At 45.2% G+C, this 24,719-nt stretch overlaps 1 protein-coding gene across 4 annotated transcripts in view; it reads right to left on the reverse strand.

Annotated features, from left to right (window-relative positions):
* Tiam2 (TIAM Rac1 associated GEF 2) overlaps nt 1-24,719 on the reverse strand; it is a 237,636-nt gene that overhangs the window by 112,830 nt on the left and 100,087 nt on the right. The gene's annotated exons all lie outside the window — the stretch shown is intronic.

Below are 24,719 nucleotides of genomic sequence, written 5' to 3' on the forward strand. Positions count from 1 at the left end.
TCACAGTCCTTGGCTAAAGTCCCAAGTTACACGGGAGGCTGACCTCACCCGTGAGCTTTTTTCTCAAGCACGTGTTGGTGGGGGCCAGAGGTCACCCTCCAAAGGACAAGGTAGCCATCTAAGTGGGGAGGGCTGGGATGGGAAGTGCCATCTGGTGGTGTTCTGCCTTTATTTTCTCACAGATAGAAACAGCAAAGTGATGAAGAGTCGAGAGAGGCCTTTTGAGTTCCCTTTCTGGAGTCGATTCCATAACTATATTAAAACATGCCTAACAAGATTGACCATCTTCCTCAGTTTTGGCCCAACAACAGTAAGCATCTTCATGTCGGGATGCCATCATCACCATCCATCGCTACAGTCCTTTTCTCCCTGCAGGACTGAAACTCCGTAACCCACTGAGCAGTGATGCACTGGTCTTCACACCCCAGGCCACTGGCTATCACCGCTCTACCTTCTGACTCCACAACGTACACCATAAAAGAGGATCACAAAATATTAATCAACCTGCTGTTTGCTTATTCTACAAAGAATGACGTCTTTGAAGTTCACACATGAGAGTGCCCATCAGAACCCCCTTCCTTGTTAGGGTTTAATGACATCCCCCATGTGCGTGGAGCGTGGTCATATACACTCTTCTCATCTATTCCCTGATTATGGTAGACGTCTGAGTTGCTCCCACCACTTGGCTAACATGGATAATGATGCTATCAACATGGGTGAACAAATACTGCTTTCCAGCCCTCCTCGGTAGGGACCGGAAGTGGACCCGCTAGATGAAGTGGTCCTCGTCCTCTAAGGACCCAGCTGTTTTCACAACAGCTGCATCATTTCCCACCCCCACCAACTCTGTATCCCACCGCTCTGACACTGCCAACCCTGTGGGGAGAGGCTCCTCACTGGGGTTTCCATTCATGTCTCCCTGAGGAATCCTGAGGCTGAGCCTCTCTTCGCCTGCTGATTGGCTCTTGTACATCCCCTCAGGATGGCTCCATCATGACTTACAAAGTCGAAGAGAGGAGAAGCCAGTGGCACCTGACCCAGGTTCCTCTCAATAAAACCAAAGCCACACGTCCCCTGATTGGTTCTATCCTCACAAACATGTTTTACACGGGGGGGGGGGGCGGGAGTCAAGGGTGCAAGCAGGAAGTGTAATGGCTCATTTGAACTAATTAAAACTCACCTAATTAATGAGAATAAAATACAGCCTGCTATGTGATTGCCCCCTGCCTTACAGTGTGCCATTCCCCTATATACACCAAAGAAGGGACAGTAATGGGAAGGCAGGCCCAGTCTGACACAGGAGCACAAGCACGGAGTTCCATCTCCGTGAAGTACACACCCTGAGCTGTTAGTCTATCCTCCGCAGCACAGTGTGTGTTTAAACTTAGGGAGGTAAAAATGGCCACAGATGTTCCCAGCTATGGCTTCTTGGACCTTCAGTGTCAACGAAGGGAGTGAGCCTCTGAGTTGAATTTAATACTTTTGTCACTAGTGGCAACATGAAAGAGAAAGGCTCCTGGGCCTCTCCCAATGGCCCTTCTGATCCAGCAGCACCCCACAGGGTTCGCCAGAGCCACGCAAATCTGCCAGTGTAAGGCCAACTGTCAGATACTCCTGGATGGCAGAGGTCAGTGCTCAGAGCTGCAGAAGAATGTGCCCTGCAGCCAGCTGAGACTGGAAGGCACCTCACCCAGAGGTCAGAAGGACAGGGTGATGTAGTTCAGCTGCTGTTTATCTAATATGCACAGGGCTCTGGGTTCACTACCCTAGAACCCCATAAGCCAGCTGTGATGGCACACAAGTGTAACCCCAGTGTCAGGAGGAGGAAGAAGCGTCACAAGTCCAAGGCCCCTCCCACCTGCAGATAGGCAAGCTTGAGGCCAGCCTAGACTCCCGGAGACCCTGCCTAAAAAGGGTCAAGAATTTCAATACAACAAAATTTACCATGACATCATCTCCAGAGATATCAATTGAGAGATTTCAGATAAGAATGTTAACAATGAACGGAGGGAAACAACAAAGTTTAAACTTTGAATTTGAAGCTTTTATTGGTAGCACTGTGACTGCATGGAAATCTCTTGGGGTAAGACCATAGATTACAACTAACACACAAGCCCTAACTTTCTTGTGTACTATGGTCAGTAAGAATTTTTTTTGAGCAACATTCTTTGTCTTACAAGCTTGTAATCCTGCCCAAAGCACCTTAGAGATCATTATTAAATAATGTCTATTAGGCTGGAAAGATGACTCAGTGGCTAAGGGTAGGTACTGCCTTTCCAGGGGCCTGGAGTTTTGTTCCCAGCACCCTATTAGACAGCTCACAACTACCTGTAACTCCAGCTCCAGGGGCTCCAATACCTCTGGCTTCTGCAGGCACCTATACTTACATGCATATATTGACATGCACACATATGCATAATTAAAAATAATAAAAATAAATTCTTAAAAGGATTACTTAAGATCCCTTTGAATTATATTCTCTTGAGAAATCCACATATATCCACAACTAAGTGTATTTTCCCCAAAAGAGCTCTCAAATGTGCCTTAACACAAATACTTAAAATCTATATTAAAAATTTTTCTTTTTAAAAAATATTTTTTATTATTGTGTGCATATGGGGAGGGGGTATGCGTGCCATGGTACACATGTGCCAATCAGAGAACAAAGTCTGTTCTCTGTCCATCTTCACAAGGATTCCAGGGATCAACCTTGCGTGGACAGGCCTGCTCAGCAAGTGCCTTTATCTACACTAAGCCATCTCACCAGGTTCTTCCTTAAACTTTACTTCATACCAATCCATCCTGAAATACTTTCCCACTGCACAGACAAGAATCCCGCCTATACTTGAGTAGAAGCCTCTGTGCTAACAGGCTGTGTCTCCTACTGCCTCTCCTGCTACCCAAGGCATTAGGGGAAACAGGGAGGGGGGGAAGGAAGGGAGGAGAGGAGAGGAGAGGAGAGGAGAGGAGAGGAGAGGAGAGGAGAGGAGAGGAGAGGAGCTTTTAATTTCAGTGGTATGAGGCCTCATGTATCTCAGCCTGACCTTAAACCCCTGGTTCTGCCTCCACCTCCCAAAGGCTGAAATTACAGGCATGTACCACCAGGACCAGCTTATGCAGTGCTGAGATCAAACCCGGGGCTCTGTGCAAGCTAGGCAGGCAAGCACTCTCCCAACTTAGTGCATGCCCAGGCCCTTAACTACTTTATGCTTGTGATAATTTCGGAAATGCACCAGAGACCCTATCCTTCACTACAACCCTGTCTGACTAGAGATGCCTGAACCATAGGCTCACAGGAAGCCCTCTGGGAACACCTGTGGGATCAATGAAGGCAACTCCTAGCTTAGAGGACTGATTTGGACACAGACCAAAAGCAAGGTCTCTCTCCATTGACTGTGCTTGAATGGCAGACCCGCAGACTCACAGACCATGAGGCTAAGTTTCCTTCACTAAGACAGGAAAGAGCCCCGGGGGGGGGGGGGGGGGGTTTGAGGGAAGCCAACAGCAGTAGGCACACTAACAGAGGCAAATGCTGACCAGATGTTCACCACACCTGGTCAGCTCCCCCCACTGGAGACAGGAGCAGCCTTACAAATGGCACCAACAAGAGTACATCCAACATCAGCGACATTCACTGACAGGCAGGGTATCCCAGCGAGACGCTATGTAACTATTGTCCCTGGTGACTTTGACAAAGGTATTTACCCTCCAGGCTTTAGCTATGGTTTTTGAAAATAAGTAAGTCAAAGTTTCAGCGACCTCTGCCCCTCAACTCCTTTACAAAGGTAAATTTATAGTATTTGGGTTTTTAAAAACTCGTTTTGATAGTAAAGAGACTGAAACCAAAATAATAAAACAATAACCAAAAAAAATCTCCTGTAAACTTAAAAAAAAAAAGATGTAGTTATGAGGCTTGGCACTTGAAAGTAGCAAAAATATATGTTAGAATATACCAACTTGCAACAGGACACCTGAAGGTGTTATAAGCTACAATAATACACAGTAGGCATCTCAGACACACACAGTGAGGCCTAAGTTCATTAGAATAGAATGCGAACAAAGGTCCTGTGGGATGCACAGGGCATTGAGCAGTGCACAGAGCAAAGTTTGGAGGCCATGTACAAAGGGTCACATAATTACCTTCATTTATTATATAATAGTTAGACTCAGATTGCTCAAGTTAGTCACAATCCCAAGAGCCTTAAAAAGAAATCCTTCATTTCCCCAGCCCCTATTCATATGACTGTCAGGAGGCCTCTTAAGCTCAACACAAACCGGAATAGAAGGGGGCTCTCTGGTTTTTAAATGGTGATAAGAAAATGTCAGCAAATGTACACAACTTTACAAACAGGCAGTCAAAATTACAACAATCACGGTGAGCTACCAGAGAGAAACATCTTCTGTGAGGAAGTTCAAGACTTACCTCATTGTCATTTGCCTTCAGAGTGAGATACCCTGATGGCCAACGCCTCTGTTCTCAGAGGAGTGCAGGGCTTACAGCAGGAGAGAAGATAACCAAAACAAACCAGGACTCAGCATCTTCGGGCTGAGCTGAGCCCAGATGGAGAAGCAAAAGAAGCCAGCGGGTAGGTAGTGTGCTGAGGGACCGGGAGTCAGAGGGACCATAAGAAGGGCTGGGTCCAAATGACAGGGTGATCAGAGCTGGGGGGCTGAGCAAGACAGTAAATCCTGAGTTCTACCACAAGCAGACACAGGCAGGCTCCACAGTTTCTGAGAGATTAGAAGGCTGGACTTAGAGGCTCCTCACAGCCCAATGGCAAATCCCTTAGCCAGAGCAAGAGTCAGATAAGATAGGGACTCATTGTCACTACCCACCATGAGGTCTGATGACATCTTTTTATTTGGGTCAGGCAGAGAGGTTTCAGCCATGCAGGAGACAAGGCTCAGAATTTGGTCTGGTTTGTATCATCAAAGTTGGGGGAAGGCTGACTTAGGTCTGGTATGGCGTCTAAGATGTTGGGAGAAGTACTCGTCCTTTCTGGATTTCATTTTTCCATTTTCAAACTAAATATAAAAAATATCTATGCCCACCGTGTAGATTGAGTCAGGTGGGGAAATTTATGTGAAACCACCTTAAAAAAATATGATTTCCCTCTGCTGTAAACTGGCTTGTGAAATATGATAGCAAACCTTTCATCATCCGCCATTTCAGATCTGTAACTGATCATCAGTCATTAAACCTTGTCTATATTTATGTACAAATTTATAATTGTAAACCGGGGCGGTGGTGGCACACACCTTTAATCTCAGCACTCAGGAGGCAGAGGCAGGCAGATCTCTCTGAGTTTGAGGCCAGCCTGATCTACAGAGCCAGTTCCAGGACAGCTAGGGCTGTTACACAAAGAAACACTGCCTTGAATCCCCTCCTTTTGTTAAAAAAAAAAAAGAAAAGAAAAGAAAAAAAAATAAACCTCCAAAAACCAAATTTATAATTGCCTAAGTTGTACTAGTAGTATGTGTGATTTTGGTCAATTCCCCCCAAATAATCATAGTATATAAAACAATGCAATTTACAAGCAGTATCAAATGCCCAAAACAATGGCCCAAGTCACACACTTGAAAACTTGAAAAATTAGATCCTTGTGATTGAAAGGTGAGCCAATAATCCCAATTACTCACTGAGTAACTCTTAATGCCTTAAAGCAGTTATTGCAAGCCAGGGAGCTTGCTCTCTACACAGCATTTAGCATGATCAAAATACTGTTGGAGGCTATGGCCTCCAAGGACACAGCCATAAGGGAATGAGGTCATGCTGGTGGCATGTAGCAGCAAGGCCAGATGTCAACATCAGACAGCACACCAGCTCCACACTGTGTCTAGTCCAGTGTGCTCCTAGTGCTGAGGCTGAGAAGACTATTCTTAATGTTTTACTATTCCACGTGTGACTACAAATCTCCATGAAAGGGACAGACAGACAGACACACACACACACACACACACACACACACACGTCAGTAGCATTCAGGTCTATAAAGGATCCAAATGTAAACTCAGCCAATATTGCCCAAACCCCTTTCTGTCATCTTTTGTCAATGAACCACAAAAGGCAGGAATCGCGTACCTGGACTTGAGGGATGGGTTTCTAAATCTAAGACTACTTGAACTCATTCAGGTAAACAGGCAGGCAAAAGAACATCTGGTCTCTGCAGGAATTTGTAATCTTTCCCAACAGAGTGGGCAGGAAACAAGCTGCGCTAAAGGCCTCTCAGTTGAGCAGCACAGTTGAATCCCACCAATTCCCTTTCAGGGCAGTGGGTGGGGGCCCTGAACAGATGAAAGGGTCAGCCCCTGGGCAGCACTGAATGCCCCAGGAGCCTGAGCTCAGTGGACAAGCATGGCTGACATCCCACAGGGGGAAAGTCATAAATTCCACAGGGTCAATGACCCAGCTCTGGGGCACAGTTCATCACCTTAGTTAAGCCTATTCATCATATGGGGGTGGTCACAGAACTCACACCTGCTCTGTAAGAAACCTTAACATCTGCAGCATCCACACAGAATTGATGTTCAAACTAGGATCTCAGTCCATTGGTGGGTCATGAAGTTCCCATAATGAATCAGTCCCAGCAAAAAGTAGAGAGAACAGAAGATTGAAAAAATAATGGCAGATTGTGCCCAGTAAAGATAAAACTGCAGTATGCAGTATGTGTCTGGGTACTTGTTCATATACTGGGTTCTGATACAATGTGTCTGGATACTTGTTCATATACTGGGTTCTGATACAATGTGTCTGGATACTTGTTCATATACTGGGTTCTGATACAATGTGTCTGGATACTTGTTCATATACTGGGTTCTGATATAATGTGTCTGGATACTTGTTCATATACTGGGTTCTGATACAATGTGTCTGGATACTTGTTTATATACTGGGTTCTGATATAATGTGTCTGGATACTTGTTCATATACTGGGTTGTGAAACATAGGTAAGATGCATAGATAAATCTGTTTGACTAGTATTCCAAAAAACCCTGGGTAGTAGTGGTGCATGCCTTTAATCCCAGCACTCAGGAGGCACAGGAAGGAGAATCTCTGAGTTCAAGGCCAGTCTGGTCTACAAGAGCTAGTTCCAGGACAGGCTCCAAAGCTAAGAGAAATTTTGTTTTGAAAAACAAACAAACAACAAAAAACCCACCACCACCACCAACAACAAATGTCATAGCATCATAACCACACCTTTAGTCCCTGTACTTATGAGGCAAAGGCAGAAGGATCTCTGTGAGTTCACAGAGAGCCTAGCCTACATAGTGAGTTCCAGGACTACACAGAGAAACCCTGTCTCAAATGGGGGGAGGGGAGAAGGAAGAGGAAGAGAGAAAGGAAAGGGGGGAAAGCTATGTCATAAAACCTTAAAGAGTATTTTCTCCTCATGGTATATATATTTATTGTAATAAAGTATCTGAATAATTATCAAGAGGAGGAGAGGAGGAAGGCAGGGTAATGGAAAATAGCAAATCCAAAGTCTCAGGTATCCTGTGGTTTGCCAAATCCACACATGACTGAAGCATTAATAGAGTAAGAGAAAGGATTCCAGCTTGTTCAGGACAAGGTGGAAAGGTGACCGTCCCTATGTGTCAATTATCTTACTCATGATTTCAAAGGGTCTGTGTCACTTGGATACCTGTGTCTAGGCCTGTAGCACGGGAGCATAGCACGGTGGTATGAACAGAGGCTCTTCACTGTATGGTAGGCAGGAAGTAGACCATTGGCAGGAAGAGGCCGTGGACAGACATTAGCCACACAAGAATGCACACCAAGTGGCCAGGCAGAGAGGGGATCCTATAATCTCCCAGTAATCTCTTCAACTTGGGCCAGTATCCCCATGATCTGTCCCTGAAAAACCCTCAGATGGAATCCCACAGGTGTGTGCTACTAAATTCCCAACTGATCCTTAATCAAATCGACAGTCCAGATTAACTACCACATGGTCCTATTAAGAAGACTTACTCTGACAAACCAGAGCAAACAGTCTCCAAAAACTCAGAAAGTAAATCACCCAAGACAAACACCTGGGCTGCAAGTAGGAGCCAGACAAGAAAGGGGCAATCCCTTTTAAATTAAGTTAGGGCAAGTCTGTGGTCCTCATTCCTTTGAGTTCTAACTTCAGAGAAACTGCAAATGGATATGCAAATTCTTAAGAGTCAGGGAAGGCCTGGTAAGGAGGTTAACTGCAGCTCAGAGGCTGAGTGGGACCCCTCAGATAAAGGAAGGGGAGAAAGGAAGGCGGAACGGAAAACTGAGGGTCCCTGTGTGTCAATGACAGAGTAGGAAGGAGACAGCAATGGGGAGGAAGCAAAGAGAAAGAGGCAGTTGGGGGAGCTTTGGCAGGCAAGTGTCCACCACTCCAAGCCCAGATACACCTGAAGGGACACGCAGGGCACCTCTCCAGGGTGTCACTGACAGGAAAAGATGTGTTCTTGGGGAAGGACATAAATTGCTCCACTCAGCAAGTGGGGAGGAATGGCTTGGAGACTTTCCAGGATTCCTGCAAAGTGCTTCAAGGAAAGCCAACGGAGTGCAATGGAATCCCTTTTTCAGAGCGATTGTCAGCCTGTGTGGGATGGGAGGTAGATTACAGGCATGAGCCACACGGAGCAGCAATAGAGAACACACAACTCCAGCAGTGCGCAGACCGCATCCCACAAATATTGCTGGTATGTTTGCGGAATGCCAACTAAATCGAGTGGCTGGCTACAGCTGAACCATCACAGGAACTGAAAACAGTTCAGAGATTAAACAACAAAAAAATCCTTTCAGGCAAAATCATAGAATCAAATGAAATAGCCCTGATAAGGAGAAAACATCTTCCTTTAAGAATTATCACAGTGTTTTCCAGCCAGGCACTCTCAAGTGTTGTGTTTTGGTGGTGGTGGTGGTGGTGGTAGCAGCGGCAGCAGTGGCGTCTGTGTGTGTGTGTGTGTGTGTGTGTGTATGTCTTTATTTCTTTTTGCTTGTGTATAAGTGCATGTGGGTGAGCATGCATATGTCTTATTTGGATCCAGAGACCAAAGGACCCCAAATTGCTGTACCTCAGACAGCATCCACCTTGTATTCTCATTGAGACAGAGTTTCTCTTTCACTGGCCTGGAACTAGCAGAGCAGGCCAGGCTGAGTGGCCAGGGAGTCCCAGAGAGTCTCTACCTCTCCAGCACTGAGATTACCCACACATACCACACTGTTATTGTTTGTTTTTTTTAAAGCTTTTGTTATTGATATTTTGGTTGAAGGTTGAGTCCTGGGATTGAGTGCAGGTCGTCAGGCTTGTAAGGCAAGCGCTCTGCCAGCAGCCCACCCCCTGGCATTTGTTTGCTTTTAATATATTAATGTTCATCCTACCTTACCCTTCCTCCCAGGTCTCCATCAGTACCATCCAAATTCTCCCCTACATTCCAGTCCCCCAAGACCTTGTGCTGTTCAGCGGCAGGAGCCACAACCAAATATTCTGAAAAGTTAACATGGGTTTCATGGGCTCTCCTCTGTAACTTATGACCTCCACAGTCAAAACTGTCAGCCTGACTTTTAAATATCGTCTTTGTTAACTCTGCTTGAGTCGTTCTACAAAAGCAAGCTTGGTTCCTGCAAGCAGCACCCAGGCTTCACCCCACAATACAGGCAGCGTGGGGACTTGGACTATGGGGTTGCAACCATTGGCTTCCTTGTTTCTGGCTGCAGAGACCCACGAATAAGACACGTGCCTCAGGAAATTGAAAGCAGACATGGAACCCCTGAGCTTCAGTCACATTTTACAACCAAAATACGCTCCAGTGATTCTACCAAGTTATTTTTGGCAAAAATCATTCTTCATTATACAATGTTCCATTCAAACCTGAAAAATGAACGGGCGCAAACCACACATTTTCCCCTTCATGTAAATAGGTGTGTCCCGTACCCTTGTAAATGTGTGACCATTCTACTTTAACTGGAGGTGGGGCCCACGTCAGGGCTCACTTTTACTAGGTTTCTATCTGAAGGCTACTGTCTAAGTTACCCTTAGAAAAAATAAGGCATTGTCGTGGGAGCTCGATCCATGTAGCCAGAGAAAACCATGGCAAGTCACCCCAAAAGTCATTTAGTCATTAGCTAACTGGATCGAACTCCCCAAAAAACTTCACGGCAACTTCTCTCAATGCCTGTGATTACACACAAATCTGCTAAGAGTTTACCCAACAATTTATTCAAACTTCAGGGGGGGCGAACAGACAGGACTAGTAAGTCCAGTTTAGGGTTGCTGGTTTAGCTAGACATGGTAACACTCATCTGTAATTGCGAAGACTTGGGAGGCAAAAGTAGGAAGGTCAAGAGTTCAAGGTCACCCTCAGCTTGTTAGCAAATCCAAGGGTGGCCTGGAATTCTTGAGGATTTGACTCAAGAAAGTACAAAAAAAAAAAAAGTATTTAACTTTGATTTGTTAAAATTGCACAGGAATTGAAATGTTTTGAAACTCAATGTCTATGGATATATGGGGGAGTGGGAAGAATTTAGCATGTTGCAGATGCTGCTTGGTGTCAAAGGTTCATGGGAAATAAGACCCTCACTATTAACTCACGCAACTGCCCTTGCTTTATAGAAAAAGGAATTTAAGTCTCCAGGGGTTAAATGGTTTGTTCAAGATCACTAAGGGGGAAAAAAGTAGGAATCAAGCCAGTATCTTTTGTTTTAATATTTATTTATTATGTATAGTGTTGTGTCTGCATGTACGCCTGCAGGCCAGAAGAGGGCACCAGACCCCATTACAGATGGCTGTGAGCCACCATGTGGTTGCTGGGAATTGAACTCAGGACCTCTGGAAGAGCAGCCGGTCTTCTTAACCTCTGAGCCATCTCTCCAACCTAAACCAGGATCTTTCACATCATTTTTAATACTAACTGCCAAATTGTTAGGCTCTAGAATCACCTAGAAGACCAGCCTCTGGGCGTGCCTGTGAGGGGTTGTCTAGATTAGGTGAATAGGGTGGGAGGACCCATGTTCACTGCGGGTGGAGACATGGTGGGACCTATGACCTGAATACAAAGGAGGAGAGCTGAGCACTGGAATTCATCACTCTTGGCCTCCTGGCTGCAACGCCAGTGACCAGCCGCCTCACACTCTCACTGCCTTGCCGTCCCTACTGCGATGGACCACATCAGGAACTGTGAGCCCAAAAACCTTTCTCTCTTAAGTTGCTTTTATCCGGTATTATGTCACAGCAATGATTCAAGTCATTAAACATGGCACCGCATCGAAGTAATTAAAAATGCTCCTGGTATTACTCCATCTTCTTAAAAAGCAGGTTTAACTCCCAGGTTTCCCTTTCAGATTGGAAACAGTAGCAAACCTCAGGACAATGATGGTGAAACCAAAGGTGCCCAGGGACAAGGAGGAAGGGAGGACAGAGCATCCCAGCTGAGGGAAAGAGAGGAGGAGGAAGGGAGGACGGAGGATCCCAGCTGACAGAGACGAGGAGGAAGGGAGGACGGAGCATCCCAGCTGACAGAGACGAGGAGGAAGGGAGGATGGAACATCCCAGCTGACAAAGAGAGTGTGTACAGACGGAGTGTGTACAGCAAATGGGTCTAAAGCAGAGGAGCAAAGAGAGCGAAGAGCAGCAGCACAGAGTGAGCAATGAGGCCTGAGAAGCCGAGAGTGCAGCTGGGAGAGGCATCCAAATCCCTGGGATTATTCACATTGACACTGAACTACAATCAGATGGCAGAGAGGGCTCTTCATGGGTGCTTACAGGCACCTGGACTGCCAAGGCAAGCAGAGGCAGACAGACACAGTAAGCCAGGGTCAGGAATCAGGTGAGTGATGTGGGAGTGTCAAATATCAATCTGTTGATTTCATTGGTTAAGTAATAAAGAAACTGCTTGGTCCTCATAGGATAAAACATAGGTGGGTGGATTAAACAGAACAGAATGCTGGGAGGAAGAGGAAGTGAGCTCAGACTCGACAGCTCTGCTCTCTGGAGCAGACGCCATGCTTCTGCTCTCCAGGGCAGACACCATGAAGCAAGCCGCCAGGTCAGACATGCTGAATCTTTCCTGGTAAGACTGGTGCTACACAGATTATTAGAGATGGGTTGATCGGGATATGAGAATTAGCCAGTAAGGGCTAGAGCTAATGGGCCAAGCAGTGTTTAAAAGAATACAGTTTGTGTGTTGTTATTTTGGGGCATAAGCTAGCCAGGCGACCAGGAGCTGGGGCGGCAGGAACACAGCCTGCAGCTCCTCACTACAGGTGAGAAAGATCAGGATGCAGCTGAGTGGGGCTGAGAAGTGGACAGACATTAGATACAGTGAGAGAAGGCAGGACCCAAGGTGGAGAGACGTACCCAAAAGAGATGCTAGGACAGCCCCAAGACTAGTCTAGGTCACACAGGGAAAGGGCAGGCAGAATAGAGCAGACTAGGGAAATGTGTTACAGTTTTGATCTCAAATATTCACACAGGGTTGAGTATGGTGGCACACGCCTGTAATCCGGGAACTGGTGAGGCTGAGGCAGGAGAATCAAGAACTAAAGGTCAGCCTGCAATACAGAGTGAAACACTGTGAAAATTAATCCCCTAAAGGCCCATAGACTAAAGCCTTAGTTGCCAGCCCGTGGCACATCCGGAAGGAGATAAACTGTTAAAAGATATGGCCTTAGTGGGACGGATGCCTTTAAAGGAGCTACCAGGACACTGAGATCTTGCTTTCTCTCTTCCTCCCTGTTGCCACAAGGTGGGCCACACCACACCATCATGCTATCTACCATGATATATTGCCTCATCACAGGTCCCAAAACAACCATCAGTCAACCCCAAACTGAAGCTGCTGCTGTCATGAGCCCTCAAAACACCTGTCCCTTCTTGTCACAGTAGAGGAAAGCTGGCTAACATGAAAGATTAGGGATTTGATGCTGGACATGCTGGGCTTGAGTGTGGCCACTAGACAGGAACATGGCCATGTTGAGTGGGGTAGCTGGATACGTAAGGCCGTAGTCAGGCAAGGGAAGGTGGGAAGGTGGATGAGCTCTGTCTCATGCAGCAAGGAGAAGCCAAGGTACTCCAACACTAAGGGGTCAAAGAGACAAGGAATAGCCCATAAAGGTAATAGAGGAGAGAGCTGAACTGGGGGGGAAATGAAGAAAAATATTCCATGACCTGAAAGAGGGAGGACTCAACAGGGGCAAAAATGAGACCAGCAAGTGTAGGGGCACACAGAAGAGGGCACAGGGTGGCGAACCAAATACAATGTTAAATGTTAAATGTATGGATGCTACAATGAAACTCTTTAATTTGCATGCTAACTAAAGGAATTAGAAAACTTAAGTAAATAAAAACCAGGGAGATTGCCCAGTGGTTAGAGCACTCACCGTACTAACAAGAGGGCCAAGAGTTTACGTAAACATCAGGTGGGAGTGGTGACCTGCCTGTAATTCCAGTCTCGGAAATACAGGCAGGATCTCCAGAGCAAAGCAATTGGAAAGACTAGCCACATTGGTGAGCTCTGGGTTTGACTGAGAGACCTTCTCTTGGTGAACAAGACAGGAAAGTGACTGCAGAGGATTCCTGACATCAACTTTATCCATAGCCGTTTGATAGAGTGGTAGGTGATAACTTGGTCCACCACTTTATACGTAAACTGTTTTTCTCCAAGTGCCTTGCCTTGCGACACCCCAGCCCATGACTCTGTTTTGTCCCTGCTGTAGTGCCAACTGCCAGGGGAAGAACTGGCACAGCCCAAATAGATGATCAGAATGAGCCCAAGGAGCAGAGGCAGATGTTGGAGTCATGGAGCTTCAAACCAAGGATACCAGGAGGCACTGGCCCCCACCAGAAGCTGAGGTAACCAAAGGAGGGCTCTTCCCTGGGTCTCAGAAGGAGTACGGCCTTGCTGTAGTAGGATTTCAGCCTTCCAACCTCCCGAGTCTGTGAGTGCTCAGAAGGTCTGAAGCCTTAAATTCATACGGGAGAAACCCGACTGATATTCTAATGTTGACCCAGAAAGCAGGGGATGTCTTCCAACTAAAACATGACGAGGAACATTCCTGCCTGTTGTGGTTTGTCCCCTCCAAAATTCATGTTGAAATTTCATTTGTCAATATCCGGTATTTGGGAAAGTGGGACCTAGAAATTATGTCCATCATTCAGTCCCAGGCACTTCTCCCCAGATTGTTCTAATTCTTTCAGGTATGAAGGGTGTCTCACTACAGCAAAAGGGAATTTGTTACGGTGAGAAAATCTTGCTGTGAGGGCTGGAGAGATGGCTCAGTGGTTAAGAGCACTGAGTTCAATTCCCAGCAACCACATGGTGGCTCACAACCATCTGTAATGAGATCTGGTGCCCTCTTCTGACCCTCAGGCATACATGCAGGCAGAACACTATCCATAATAAAAAAATATTTAAAAAAAATAAAACAAAAATCTTGCTATGAAACAAATCTGCCTGCTATTTGTTTCTTTGTATCATGCTCCTGGATTTCTCAGATTTAAAAACCATGAGCAAAAATGAATCTTTTTTTTCTTGTGTATGTATGTGTGTGTTGTTGTTGTTGTTGGCTTTTCAAGACAGGATATCTCTGTGTAGCCCTGATTGTCCTCAAACTCAGAGATCGGCCTGCCTCTGCCTCCCACTTCTCTGATATCTGTTGTCTTCATAGAACAAGGGCAAACAGCCACCACAACTCAAAGAAAGAGAAATGCCACCTTCTAATCAAAGATTGAAATGTCACTGGACTGGTACAAGAATGTCTGCCACCACTACCTTGTCAAACAGGTTAGGGTGATTGTGTGAGGCAGAAGCTCTCCGCAGCAACAGTACAAAGATGAAGGCCATGGTTCAAAGCAGAGTTGTGACCTGTGTGAAAATTGAAAAGGCAGAAATCCTTCCTCTGCATAGATGTGTAAGTCTGGCTAAACTGGAGGGATTTGTGAAGAGATGGAAAAGAGGGAGAAAGAGCAGGAGGAGGAGAGGAGTAAGGAAACAGAGGTGCATGTGTGCGTGCGAAATGTGTACCTGTACAAACACATGTGTGTACCTGTGGGTCATTATTAACTTACTATAGATACAGAGACATGGACACGGACACACCAGAGAGTCCCCAGTTTTAAAATGGTGTGAGGATAGAATGAAGAAGATATCCTGACCCCCTAACTCCTTTCCTCTGCCATTTGGATCTTCCAGTTCAGTTGTTTTCCAGTTTATAAAACTATCTAAGATTCATTTTCAGCTCTGTGTCTCTGTAACTGTGGACTACAAAGGACGGGGAAAGCCAGGCTCCACTCAACACTGCGGCCACAACTTAATCCCAGCCCCTGAAGGCAGAGGCTGAGTTTGGAGCCAGCCTGGTCTACATACTAAGTTCTAGGATAGCCAGGGGCTACACAGAGAAACTATGTGTCAATAAACAAAACAACAACAACAAAAAGACTTGGAAAGACTATAGAGAGAAAATGGGGGGGGGGGCATGGAAGAAGAATGTAAAATAGATCCTTGGGACACGGTGAAGTCTTCCCAACACTTGTTAGCCTGTTTTAAGTAACACTGGGGAACTGGGGAGATAGCTCAATAGCAGAGCACTTGCCTGGTATGCAAGAGACCCTGGATTCTAACCCCAGAACCACAGAAAATAAAATTATACCCAGACATAACTATCGGGCATCTATTCCTATAGGTCGCTAAGCAAAACTGAGTAATAAAAAAAATACCCAACCACTGCTATTAAAATCCAATTATTGGCCCCCTGTATTTTGCATCATCACTTTTATTTTCTTCCATGTCAATGGCTTCCTTTGATCCTATCAATTCCATAAGTCCTTCCTCTCAGAAATACTTACCTTTTCTGGCTCTCACAAAGCAACCTGTCTCTAAGACACATCCAACTTCCAAAAAGAAAATGCTATTTCTTTAAAAAGTAAAAATAGGTGCAAAATGACCTCTGCTCTCAGAATGTTCTATGAAAAGGAAATAATTTTCTAAGAAATCTAGCAATTGAGGTACAGAATCACACTAAATTTATTATCGCCACGTAGGTGAACTCCACAGAGCAGGGAATCCTGGAAGGCCTGCACAAGTTTGCGGAAGTACCTCGGGTACTTAAAGAGGAATTCTGGATTCACTCATTCATTCATTCATTCTGTAGTTACGTCTCAAAGGGGTTGTGGAGATCCATACCAACTGTCTAATAAGCGGGGGCTCTACTCAACACAAACTTAGTCCATGGAGATAGAATCGTCTGTTCTACTGATCGAATGTAAGCAGGGCCATGTTGGGAGGGCAATCTCTTCCCAAGGACCCTGAGCCTCCGTTGCCTTTTCCCCTTAAGCATGGCCTGAGAAGACTTGTAACCATCGCTGATGGTTTTATCTGAATGTATTCACAGCACTTGCTAGGCTGGAGCTGTGGACCTGAGTCACTGGGCTCTGCAGCTTTGGCATCTGCCTGTGAGCCTATGAAAACCTAAGCCAGTGCCAAGTGTCCAACTCAGCAGAAAAAGGGACCAAGAATCCCCACTCTGCATTGCTCCCCCTTCTCTGTCTGAGCAACATTTCTGACATTAAGAGGCATCAACAATGAGACTAATTATCCTGTGGGTAGTAACTGACCTGAACGTCACCCCCATGTCTCTACCCTCCCAAAGACATGTCTATAAAGGACAGGATGGACTGGGGGTGCCCACCACACCCACGGGAAGACAGCCTTCCTACAGCTAAAAAGGAACTCTCACTGAACGACCCCACTCACACATAGCATATTCATACAGAAAGGCAAAAGACTGTTGAAATCCCTAACCCTGACTTAAGGCCACGGAAAAAGGCTAAAGCATCCTAAGAAACACTCCGGCAGCCATATAGATGAACCCGGACTCCCCAGATCTCCTATAAATATACTTCCAAGTTATGACTTCAAAAGATCTTCCTATTTTTGTCTCTCCACCCACCAATTTTCTGAGAATTACATGCTGGGCCAAATGAATGGTAAGCCAAGCGAGAGGGACCCGAGCTAGGGTTTCTCTGTCCCCGCTGTCAGCACACGCCCTCGGCTGGGACAGCGTCTGCTCAGAGTTCAAGCCTTAATGAATGCCACCACTTGAATCCCTCACTCTGCTTACACTGAGGGCTTCCCACCCAGACTACAATGGATTCTGTTTTCCCCAAAAGTTCAGGACAAGTCTAAGGGCAAACAATACTGAGCAGCGAACAGCAAACTACAAGTTAGAAAATAAACCGTTACCCGGCTAAAAGCTGCATTTGACACAAAAATGGGAAATGGTCAAACTATAATTGGAGGCACACTTCAGCTTCCCACTACCCGCCCCCACCAACTGGGAAAGATACGTAACAGTCACATAATAGTTTTAACACAATCAAACTAAGAAATGGGCACTTTCTTCAGACATCATGGGGAAAACCAGCCCGTACAAATCGACTTGGAGAATTTTCAGTTCATGAAACATTCTACAGCAGCTGCTGCACGTCACCCAGAGCCGTCCGGGAGCATGTGTGCACTGCCCCTTCGGATAATAATTCCTTTCTGTTCAGTAACGTGTGCTGTCTGAGGATAAACTAAAGGGAGACAAAGACGGCACTCGAGGGTGTGCTACCAAGGAAAGTTTCCAGAAAAACTCACCTCCCAGGTGAACTGGCTCAACTCAGAAGGACAGAAATAAACATCATTAGGACCCTACCTTGGTCAGAACGGTGGCTGTGGCCAGTTGTTCACAGGAGCCTTCTCCCAGCTAGGAGCCATGGTCTGTCTTCCTCCACCCTGCTGAGCCAGGAAACGGTGTCTAACACTTCAACTGCTCAGCCGTTAGGAGCTAAAAACGGATCGTGTGCAATGCTGGATGTATTTCTGTCTGCTCGCTTGCTACACACCCTCATCATGTTCAATTTTTTCCATTGATGGAACAGTATGAGGCAGACTTAACCAGAAAGTGGTTTTTCCATGCGCTGCCTGGAGTGAATACCCAGGATGGCCTGCCACCACGCTTTGGAGACACCGGGCTGCCCATGACTAGGCTCTTGTTGGGCCAGCAATCCACCATGACCACCGGAGTTCCATAGGAGCCCGGCTGCGAGGCATGCAGAATAAAGCCCTACTCACTCCAGAGCCACTCTACGCTCGTTTTAAAAGTCCTGGAGCACTGACAATACACACCCACCATCTTTGTGTTTGGGAAAGTGGTCAAAACCACAGATGGAATGCTATGGTCGTCAAACGGGACCTCAAGAGCAGCCCTAAAGACGTTGCTGTGATTAGCAAAATATCAGACAGACCCTCATTCTGTGTGCCTTGTTGGAATCGTGCTTTTGTTTTGTTTGTTTGTTTGTTTGTTTTCAAGTTAGCTCGGCAACAGCGTTTTACACTCAAAGTCCTTATAACCTAAATGTGGAGCTATTTTATCAAGAACATGTGTTAAATTACTGTAAATGAAAGTTACACAGCAGAGGTAGAGTTTTTAAGCCTCACTATAATCTTTGATGAGAGATGCCAAACCTAAAAATATACAATGCTTTCAGGTCATCCTTATATTAGACTTTTGTTGTTGTTGGCTAGGTGCTGAACAGAACAGAATTACACTTCTGTGGTAGTATTTAAGTTTCTGGGGCTATAGTCCACAGAAGGAACAAAAATCCTACATTTTTAGGGTCCATACATTCTAAGTATACAGACATACAACCCATCCTGAACATTCTCATTTTTAAAATGTGACTAGGAGCCGAGTGGTGGTGCATGCCTTTAATCCCAGCACTCAGGAGTCAGAGGCAGGAGGATCTCTGTGTGTTCGAGGACAGCCCAGTCTAGAAAGCAAGTTCTAGGATACCCCAAGCTAAACAGTGAAACCCTGTCTCAAACAAACAAAAAGTAGTAGGGCTGTGTTGAGAAGGCTCAGTGACTTAAGTTTGCTGGCACATAGAAAACCCTAGAACCCATGTAAAACAAGCAGACACAGTGGGGTACATCTGTAACCCCAGCACTGCTACAGTGAGATGTGGGGGGAAAATCTCCAGAAAGCTCGCAGGCCAGCTAGACTGCAGTGCACAGCACTGACCTCAGCATGGTGGGAGGTGGGAACTGACACCCATCCATCATCCCCTGACCACACATGCACTGTGGCATGTGTGCACATCCAGGTACTTTTCAATAAGGGAGTGGAGCTAAATATGCAATAGATGAGTTATTAAGGATCAGATTTGACTGTAGCCAGACAGACTTTTAATTCCTTACTTGGATTTTAAAACATACCATATTGACATGTATGCATCGACACGTAAAAAAGCCACACTGAAAATAATATTTTACATAGCTTAACACATACTTGAGGGGATGCTTTCTAACCTCAATTGGCAAATAAAAAACATTGAATAAAGTCACCAGTGTAATATTTATAAAGCAAATACAATTGCCCCCCAAAATTTTAAACTAACACAGAGCCAAAAACTTTTAATACTGGTAGAGTGGGTTTAAAAACAAAACAAAATCACCCAATTCAGCCTCCTTCCATTCCGTATTTTAAACTGATGCCTTAGCCCACTGTGGTAATTCATGCCCACAGCCCAGCATCTGGGAGGCGGAGACTGAGGTGGAAAGCGGTCAGGAGCTGAAAGTTAGGCTGGGTCACAGACTCTCTTAAATATAAATATTAGGTAGGTAACAGAGGCCATAATGAAGGCATAAGGTGACAGAGCTGGTCAGCACCAAGCACTGGAGCAAAGATACACACCCAAGTAACCACAGCCTCTGACTGACTAAGAAGGTTGCCATAGCAGCCCAGTCACAGAACAGAAAACTTGAGAATTCCCCAAATATGTGTTTTTGAAAGGCCCTAGATAAATACTGAAGGACTAATAGTACTACTACAGTCACTGACCGCTGGTTCTCTAAATCTAGCAACATCATGGCTGTCACTTTAAAAAAAAAAATGAGCAGGGCTGGGAGATGGCAAAGGGTGTGCATAGCAGGAGAACCTGATCCCCAGTGCCCACATAAAAGAGTATGCCTGGAACCCAGTGCCTACATGGGGGGGGGGAGATGGAGGAGACAGGTGAGTCTGAGAGTCCAGTGGCTAGCCAGTCTAGTCAAAATGATAAACTCCAGGCTCAGTTTCCCTGTCTCAGTCAATGTCTGCCTTCCAGACAGGGACACACAGATACATGCAATGCTTCCGCTCACCATGTGCACACCTCTCACACACAAAAAAAAACAAAAGACAAAATAAATAACACATACACATAAACAAATAATCTGGAGTAGGGGAATAAAAAGTCTTCCACGTAACCCTGACAAGGAGAAGATTCCTAGGTATAACAAACGGAAACATTCTACCAGAAGGAAGGCGGAGACACAGCAGTGTCTAAGGGTGGACGCTCTGTCAGTACAGTCACCTGTCTGGAATCACATGGGCATCTATGTATTACTCCTGCGTCTAGATTGGAAGGTGATTCTGATCTTGTGGGACATGTTGTAAGTAGATCCCTTTGTCAGAAGGAGCCATGGTGACGAGTCACTGCCAACTATGACCAGACACTTCAAGTGAGCTTGCAATGTCTGGTTGCATTTTATTGTTGAATTCACCCCACTAACTTTAGCTCTGAGTGTGTACAAAGTCACCAGGGTCTCAAATGATGTAAGACAGACCTTCAAGTTCCTTAGACATGGAAGCTTCGATAAAATACTCTCGATTTAGGTCTCCATCCCTGAATTCCAAAACCCAGCATATTTTCAAATCAGAAAGCCAGGCTTCATCTTTTTTCTGCTCCATTTCAAGATGGTGTAACAGGGCTTTTGTGTTAACAAGCATCTAAAATTAAACTCCTTGGCAAAGATCCCCAAGAAGAATGTAAATTGCTACTCGGGAAGTTTTTACTTCAGAAGCACATAATGCAAAAGTATAGCTAAAAGCAAATATCCTAGAAATGCTAATGATTACAGACTTTAAATGGCGAGTTGATGGTTCTCACTATGTGGTTCTCTTTTGATCTTTTTGTATTCAGAAAAATTTTGCGAATTTTCTTAATAAAAGGTGGGAGTGAACTGCATATGTGTTCACACATGTCAGTCTGTAGTGGGAGCTGCGGGCTGCATTCCTGCCGCCCCAGCTCCTGGTCGCCTGGCTAGCTTATGCTCCAAAATAACAACACACAAACTGTATTCTTTTAAACACTGCTTGGCCCATTATATCTAGCCTCTTCTCGGCTAACTCTCGCACCTGGACTAGCCCATTTCTAATAATCTGTGTAGCACCCCAAGGTGCGCTTACTGGGAAGATTCTAGCCTACATCCATCCTGGATCGGAGCTCCATCGCATCTGCCCCAGAGAGGAGAGCTATTGAGTCTGAGCTCACTTCCTCTTCCTCCCAGCATTCTGTTCTGTTTACTCCACCCACCTATGTTCTAACCTATGAGGGCCAAGCAGTTTCTTTATTTTTTAACCAATGACCTTCCTCCATCATCAGTCCATGAAAAACACTGTTTCGCTTAAATGCCCACTCGAGACTAAATGAAACTTGTCGTCCTGATTGTAATCAAGAATATGAATATTCTACACTGTGGGAGCACACATGTTCACAAAGGCATGCTCATGAGAGTTTCTGCCTCGATTGGAGAAGAGATGGAAGGGAGAAAATGATAAAATATGGTGTAGAAATTCCTCTAGAATAGAATAAAGTCTGGTCATGGGAGAGAGGGTAGAAAGAATAAAAATCCAGGTGATGGAGAGGACAGCCATGAAATGAGGTCATAGCACTCGTGAACTTGCAGAAGCTGCGGGTGCCAGCACCGGATCTATACAAGGCTGGGCCCAACGTTCAGTCATGAATAAGAGAGAGGCTGATGGGAAACAGCCTGTGCAGGGGAGCTATTGACAATGGAGGGCTTCTGGGGGGTGGGGAAGAAGTCCCTGTGATCCCCATGCTCTCATGGACAGCTCCACGCCCATGTCTGTAGAGGCGGCCCCTGATTCAACTCAGTGGGTCACAGAGCAAAATATAAACAGACATGAAAGTTGAACCCAGACGAGGTAGGAAGAGGGGTATGCGTGAGGATGAGGAGCCTGGCAGAGGGTCAGTGACAGGTGTCACCAGAACAGATCACACACGGGTGAAATCTTCAAATAATCATTTTTTAAAAAAATTTTGAGGACTTGGTGATTAGTGTCTGCATGCACAAGGCCCTGTATTTGATAGTCACACACAAAAATCAAAATAATTTATGCAAACACATGTACCCTACTTTCACAAATAATAAAAATAAAATTATGGTAAATATAATGGAAAGATCTCAAAACCCAGGTCAGCAATTCACTTTAGTAGTGCCAATGCTATCTGAAATCTATTTGCCTCATCATAAAATGGAAAAAAAAATCATAAAAGCAGAAGTTTAAAAAGGGCCAAGAAAATCTAAAATTAATTTTTTTACAATATTGATGACGAAAGTCATAGCCTCACACATGCTAAGTGTTCAACCACTTAAACTTCACCCTCCAATATCAAAGGTAATTTTAAATGTAACATGAGGAGATATCAATACTCCCTCTGCTCTGAGTCTGAGAAACTCAATTCTATGCTGACCACACTTGGAAGGTCACTCAGGTAAATACTGAGAAGCAACTCAGCAGAAGTATTCCTTGCTGCTGACTGATCAGTGTAGGGTTAAATAAAGGAAAACGTAACAATAATAAACAAGGATTAAAATTATAAACTGCCTCTTGATGGTGGTGCATGCCTTTAATCCCAGCAATCGGGAGGCAGAGGCAGACAGATTTCTGTGAGTTCAAGCCAGCCTGGTCTACAGAGCGAGTTCCGACAGGTTCCAAAGCTACAGAGAAACCTCATCTCAAAAAAACTGTACACATACACACACACACACACACACACACACACACTGCCTTTATCCAAAAAAGATTCCAGAATACTAACCCTGCACAAACATGGGCATCATCTCTTTGATACAGTCACACTAAAAAGACAAATGTCCTGGATACCTCCGGCGGAGATGGGCATCTCCTATGCTATTTCTGAGGAAGAGCAATCCTTCAGGTCACATAGGCTGAAGCAACAGAAAACTACAGAAACATTGCACCAAGAATATTTTCAGAAATATTACCTGAGCTGCTGACTTTTCTCCTCAGCTGACCAAGAATTCCAAATCTAGCCAGGCTGTACCAAACCCAAAGGCTTCAAATCCGCACCAAAGGCTAGAGTGGAGGTAGGTAGAGTGGCCTTCATGTCCAAAGATTCGCCTTCCAAGGAAGATGCTGAAACCCCACACAAATACAAAATAGACATATACAGTTTGCTTGCCACTCAGTTGTGGACCCAGGAAGCTACCTGGTCCCCCTGGAATCAAAACAGTGCAGTCTCTCCAGCCTGTCTTCCAACACTACTGTGTGGCTTTATACAAATGACTTAATTCCTCTAAGCCTGATTCCCAATCTGTAAAACAGGGATAACACCGCTTGCCTGCTGGGGTTATTATAAGGCTGAAGTAAAACACTAACATGAGTCATTTAACACAAAGTCTGCCTGAGAATGTAAATTGGAAGCTGGAGAGATGGTCCAGTGGCTAAGAGCACTGGTTGCTCTTCCAGAGGACCTACATTTGAATCCCCACCTGCATGGTGGTTCACAGCAGTCTGTAACTCCGGCAATAGAAACCCTAACTAAGGCACCTTCATTAAGAAAAAGGCAACCTCGGGAAACTAAACACAGGGCTGTCCTATGATCTAGCTGCACCACTCAAAAGGGACATACCCAAAGGACCTCAGACGCACTTGAGGGATATACCTAAGCATCCATGTTTACCGAAGCACTCACTCGTCCCACAGGCAAATTATAAAAGCAGCTTAGGAGCAGTTAGGAGCCCACCAACAGATGAAAGGATAAAGTATGGCACATACGTGCAATGGAGTTTTATTCAGCTTTAAGAGTGAAATTGTAGCCAGGCGGTGGTGGTGCACACCTTAAATCCCAGCACTCAGGAAGCAGAGGCAGGAGGATCTCTGTGAGTTCGAGGCCAGCCTGGTTTGCAGAATGAATTCCAGGGACAGGCACCAAAGTTACACAGAAAAACCATGTCTCAAAAGGGAAAAAAAAAAATGAAATTATGTCATTTGTAGGAATGTGGGCAGAACTAATGATCACCATATCAAATGTAATAAGCCAGAATTCAAACAACAGAACATCATATGCTTTCTTGTATGAGCTATCTAGACACACAAAAAAAGGCATGAAAATAGAAAAGAGGCTATTTGTTATCTCTGAAGAGAAAAGGGTTTGCTAAGAGGGGAAGAGGTAAAAGAGGGCAATAGAGAGTTAAAAATGATCAAAAAGATCAAATATAAACATGAAAATATCATCAAGAAATTCATTATTTTGTACGGTGAACATATGCAAATAAGTAAATAAAACCACCCTACTTCTGACCCCTGCTGATCAAACAAAACTGTCCGGAGATTCTCCCTGAAGTCCCTCGGCCATCCTTCCGAGCTGCTTCCGACTCAAATGGATGCCCAAGCAAGCCTCTAGCTGCAACTTCAGCATCAGGACCACGTTGCAATGAAGAGCCACACTGCTGGCTGACCACAGACTAGCTTCTTGCTCGCAGGACTCTGTGATGACAGGGACTACTGCATAAGTCCCAAAAGTTGCTGCTGCATATCGAGGGAGATATACAATTTTTAACTTTTAAAGCAAACTAGAAATGACGTCAAATCTCTAATTCAAAGAAAATTCAAA

This window comes from Chionomys nivalis, chromosome 2 (assembly GCF_950005125.1).
Source record: "Chionomys nivalis chromosome 2, mChiNiv1.1, whole genome shotgun sequence".
NCBI classification, from domain to species: Eukaryota; Metazoa; Chordata; class Mammalia; order Rodentia; family Cricetidae; genus Chionomys; species Chionomys nivalis.